This window comes from Engraulis encrasicolus, chromosome 19, assembly GCF_034702125.1.
Source record: "Engraulis encrasicolus isolate BLACKSEA-1 chromosome 19, IST_EnEncr_1.0, whole genome shotgun sequence".
NCBI lineage: Eukaryota > Metazoa > Chordata > Actinopteri > Clupeiformes > Engraulidae > Engraulis > Engraulis encrasicolus.
The window spans coordinates 5,509,011-5,515,015 of NC_085875.1; positions in this window are offsets into that span (position 1 = coordinate 5,509,011).

The following is a 6,005-nucleotide window of genomic DNA, read 5'->3' on the forward strand; positions in this document are numbered from 1 at the left end:
CTCTGCACAGTCAACACAATGGCCACTGTCAAGGTGTTTTCTAGATCCCAAGGTCTGCCGGAATCCTTGGAGATGATTCGATGCGTCAGACATACGAGAAGTAGGATTTGGTATGTTTGAAAGGGTAATTAAATCAATCAATGTACATGAATACATGATTCACTGTACCCAAAGCACATGACAGGCATTTGGTGGGTTGAAATATATGAAATTTGTGCGTCATCCGATTCTTAAGTCTGTGGTGTTGTTTGAACTTTTGTGATAAAGTATTAAAAGAAAAGTTTATTTACTTTTATCATGCTATTGCATTTCATGCAGTGCCTATAATATTCTAACCTTTTTAATGGTTAATGACGACTATCTTTTAATATTGTTACTTGAGACTCTCTGCAATGTCATAGCAATGCTGTTACGATGTAGTTGAGTTTCTTCACCAAACAGATCGCCGGTGATCCCATGAAACGGCTACGCAAAGTGATCACAAAGCAATGGATATTAATATCTCACTATGTCCTTCTCTGCTGTTGATTAATGTGGTAAAATGTTGTCCTAATGCCCTGTCTGAATTTAACTGGTCTTTTCCCGCCTGCGTTCTTCAATGCTGCAGGCAGTCCACGTTAGTTTGCATGTTTGTGATGTTCTGCCTTGCACACATTCAAGCCCAAATCATGCATGTAAAAATGGGTCAGTGCAGGCCGCAGCTGGTGACAATCAGCCACTGTGTCTGTGCTCCCCCGTATATCAAAGTGTGGTGCGCCACTGCACAGACACACAGAAGCAGGAACCTAAAAAAATGTTTTCCTGCACACACATACACACACGCACGCACACACACACACACACACACACACACACACACACACACACACACACACACACACACACACACACACACACACACACGCGCACACACACACACACACACACACACACACACACACACACACACACGCACACACACACTGGGAGCTGGTGGAACCAGCGCATGATTACTCCCTTGGGAAGAAGCAGACCCAGCAGCATATCATGCCTAAGCATTAGGACACGTAGCGGTATGTTTGCATGATATATTATTGTCAAAGTATGATGCAGAGATATTAATGTGTTTGTCAGCCGTAAGTCATCCGGTCAAGGAATTCACCCCTGTATTTTTGCAAAAGGTTGATAATTCGGAAGTGACTTCTCCTGCGCAGCAGTGCAGCTGATTTCTCCCGAAAAGGACATATTTTACTTTTCCTCGGAAAGATATATTACCTAAGTGACATCTGCGATGAGCGCTAGCGTTAAAGATGTGTGGCTGTCACGGTGTTGTCCGTCTGAAGCGTGTTACTGTTTTCCATTAGAGGATGCAGCTGCCAGGAGAGAGGGGGGTTGACTGGACTGGAGGGCTTGGAGAATTTGAGGCTTGGAGATGTCAGTCTGCGTGTGCCTCCGAGACCTCTGGGCTTAACCCTGCTGTGTGCAGTCAGGGAAGTGGACAAAGGGCGAACAAAGGGGTCACTTGTCTCAGGCCCAGGGAGATAGGGGCCCCAATATTGTGTCCACATTACATTATATGTATCGGGTTTGGGGCCCTATCAGATTAATTTGTCCCGGGCCCAGCCAATACTGTCAGCGGCCCTGGGTGCAGTGCAGCTTCTCAGCACCTCACCGGCTTCCTCTGGACAGGGTCATTATCTGATGCAAAACTGTTGCGTGTTCAGGCCAGGCCGGGATGGGCTGATGGGCAGCGTCGGGTCAGTGGGGTGGGATCGGTGGAGTGGGGTCGGGTGGGGTAGACCCAGGTGCAGGCATCAGGGGCCTAAATCATATTGATGGAAATTCACCGTAAAGAGACGGATAATCCTCAACGACGCTATCAGCGAATGATGAAATTGCTAACATGTTGCACGGCGTGGCAGCTGGAAATTGCAGGAGGGGTCCATTAGCTTGCCCTGAATAGGAACCTCTGTTGAGGACTACGTATACAAGGTTTTAAACTAAAGAAAGGAACAACCCTGCCGCTGCAGTAGGGCGTGGAACGGGGAAGCCGGCTGTTTTGGTGGAGGCTGTCTTTTGGTCAATGGCCTCAGCCTGACCTTTGTTAAGTGTGAGAACATTTGAGGTGCAGCAGTAGTGGGAGCTAAAGTGAAACAAAATCTCCCAGCCTGCCTGCCTGCCTTGTTGTCTGTCTGTCCGTCTGCCGTAATGTTGTGCTGCTCTGCCTTGCTTGTCGCTGGGGATGTTTTGTGGTTGCTCAAAATGTCTATTTAGAAAATTTATTTAGTATGACCAACGGGGTTTATTACAGGAAAAAGATCTAACCAGCCAAAAGCCATGTGGTTAGTGGATAAAGCTGCAGTGACAACAATAAAATGACTTGATTGTGTTCAAGCTGATGTTGACCTCAGTATCACTTCATCGTGTGAGAGCAGTGCGTTTATTTTTAATCCCACGCTAGAGGAGAGAACTGCAGACACTGACAAGCCAGGGAGCCAGTTTGTTCTGTTTGTTAAAATTCTCAATCCAATCATGGATGTTTCCAAAACTCAAACTAATAAAAGTTCAGTTTTACCAAGTGTAATAGAGGAAGTCTCGCATACATGTTCTGGTGTACGTAATTGGAAGACAATCCACATAAAGCTCTCGTTATTGAGGAAAATCTCCAGTTTTGTGCCTCAAGTCCTCTTGCTTATGAATCAACGCTCGGATCAATGAATGATCTCTGTGCCACATATCTGGAAACATCTGGACCATGGTGGTGGGCAGGATGCTGTTCAGGCTCTAGGTATGACAGCATTTCCATTCGGAACTTGTTACAAGCACAATATCACATCACTGTAAACATTTTATTATTCCGTATAACCGTTATGACCCACGTTGTGTTCCGTTTTACATTTCCTCCTTCCTTTTCATTATTTGAGCTGCTCATTTCAGCTTCAGGGAGATGTTACCCCCACGAGATTCGCCATAATGGCCCACTCATACCCTACGTGTGAGATGACTATGGATAACCTACATGTGGAGTGCTTCATACCCTCTAGCCTTGTAATTTGTACATATTTTGGCACAAAATTGAGGCGCTTAGCATTACGGATAAAACAAATGAAAACTGGAGTTAGAAAAAGCCCGCCACACGTACAAGACAAGCAGAGGTAATGATGGTTAGGACGTTTGTCCAGAATGACATAGGTAGACAGTACCGAAGTACATACATACAACTGACCAAACGTAAGGTATGAATCGGACCTAAGAGTAAGCATGTGAGACAGCAGCTCGGTAAATTCTGCAAATGTCTGTTGAACAGGAGATGTGTTTTGTGTGAGGGGGCATGTGTTTAGGAAATGGGTTTTAAAGGGCCTGACCAAATGGATCGGTTCCGGTGGACTTGGGTCCCCGGCTCCCGCTCTCAACCCCACATGTGCAGAAGAACTCAACATGTCAACTGCCTCTCAAGCAGCAAGAATGAACCGTTCGGTGCTGCTCAGGGGTGAATTTCTCAAAAGAGAAGTTGTTAGCCTGTTAGCAACTTCTGTAGTTGTCAATGGGGAAAATGCATTGAAAACAACAAAGTAGCTAATGTAGTAAGCAACTTGGTTTCGAGAAATCCACCCCAGGACCGTCCGCGTTAGTCATCTTCCTACTTTTGAGCATGATGATGTACTATAGCGTGCCCTGGTTCTCACAAGCGCTGAGCGATGACATAGAAACACACACACACATCAAAAATGTTCCATACTGAATGCCTGAGCATTCTGTTTTACAGTTCTGCAGCATGTGTTTTGGGAATCAGGGTCGCAAAAAGTGAACCCGAATGTTTTCGCTATGGATTATTTCTTCTGCACAAGCATTTGCATGGTTTGGTGATGTATGCCGTCAAGTAAGTACATAAAAACCTTGCCACTGCCACAAGTATATTTAAATTGTTTAGAGGAAATGGAAAGACGGTGCTCAGAGTGAGACCTCTGTAGAAATGCACGTCAGCCTGTTCCCCTCATCTTTTTGGCGAATCACTTTGTCTAATCCATCCTCTAATAACAGCAAAGCCAAGGCCATCTTGCCACCTGTCAGTTGAAGTGAAATTATAGTGTACAAGTAAGATAAGAGCAGTGGCTCTTCAAGTCTGGTGAGGGGTGGGATTGAATGACCAACCAGCCGGCGTCATGTCAATGTGAGCTTCCCATCCTGCAAAACTACCAAGACATTACAGCACACTACAGTACCGCCCCTAGAGGTTATGGGTAGGAAGACTTTGGGTTTAGGCTATGTTTAAAAGCCTACTGGTAGCTCATCTCGATGACGCAGCCCATGCCGACAGGACACCGGCCAGCCGGCTGGCCGAGCGTTCATTGGTTGGTCGTTGGTTGAAACACACTGTGTGTGATGAACAACTTCCCTTTCCTGCCCGTGCACAGCTGTGGCCAGAGGGGCCTGGCGTCCGCGCCGCCGTAAATCAGCCCTTTGTACTCCAGAAGGATCCAATCAGCCGCAGGTGTGGGCCTGCTGGGGCCGGGCCCTGGGATTAGGTAGCCCAGCGCTGCCTGGACAACCGTATCATGGGGCTGGGCTGGGATGGGCTGACATGGGTTGGGTTAGGCAGGGCTGGGCTTGGCTGGGCTTGGCCCTTCTCTAGAGACTGCAGAAGGGTGCCGATGGGGGTGGGTGCCATATGCAGCTGAAGCCAAAATCCCCCACCCCCCGTTCTCTGCCCTCTGCTCTCCATCCACTGCTAATTCTACCTCCACCTCCACCCCCTTTCCCTCTGTATATCCCCCACTACCATTCACCCACTCCTTCTCCACCTCCTCCTCCTCTTCCTCCTGCTTCTACAGCTTCCAACTGGAAAGGAGTGAGGGAGAGCAGAGGCAGGCGCAGAGAGGGATGGAGAGAGAGAAGGGAGAGAGAGAGAGAGAGGGAGAGGGATGGAGAGAGAGAACGAGAGGGAGAGAGCGCTGATGAAAAGTGGCACGGGCCCACGGAATGCGATTTCAAGCCTCCACATCTGCAGGAAAGACGAAACCGGCCTCCTAATTTTACAATGATGATGTCAGTGAGAATACATGACAGTGTGCAGCTAAAGTGCCAAGTTTCTTTTCTTTTGTTGTTCTTTTCCCCCCCTCTTCTCTGGTCCCCTTTTTCTGTGTTCCCTCTGCAGTGTGCCTCTCTCTCTCTCTCTCTCTCTCTCTCTCTCTCTCTCTCTCTCTCTCTCTCTCTCTCTCTCTCTCTCTTTCTCTCTCTGCTTCTTTTCTTCCCTCTCTTTCCCCTTTGCTGTTAAGTGAGCGTGGGCTGTTTGAACATACTGTTGCACCGTATGTAGAGCTGGGTTGTTCTCCTCTTGCAGGAGACATCAGAACCCACCCCCACCCCCACCCCTTGCTGCATCAACACCAGGAATAGAATAAAGCTGGCAATTACACATTTTGGAAGGAATTACTCATGCCCCACTCATAGCTCTGGTATGAGACCACTGTACGCTGAAAGATCGTTTTTTTTTTATTATTTCGCTGTCAGGTGGGTGGCAGAGGATAAAATCGACAGGCAGAGGAAGTTATCACCAGGCTTCCAAACGGAGGATAGCGGCGGCAAGTTTGGGTGGGGGAGCTGGTTGATTGGTTGCTTTAGAATGACTTCCTTACTTTTTTGTCTTAGATGTCCAGAACTTTCTCTTTACAGGCAGTCCATCTGATATAGTAAGTCTGAGAGCCATACCTGTGAAACACAGTCGTGAGTAGGGCTGGGTAAAATAATCGATTCAATCGAAAATCGATCGATATCATTTAAAATTCACATAATCGATTCACAGGGCACAAAATCGATTTTTTTTGCTCTTTTTCTTTTTGTTCTTTTTTGTTTAATTTAGGTCTATGGAAAATACACAGTAGGTATTAGTCAATTAGGCCTAGACCTACTTATTACAAATTAGCAATCTGTTAACACTGTCGATTCGGAGTGAATCAAATTGAATCGAATCGAATCGTGATTAATCGATTCAAAACCCTCAGAATCGAAATCGAATCGATACAGGA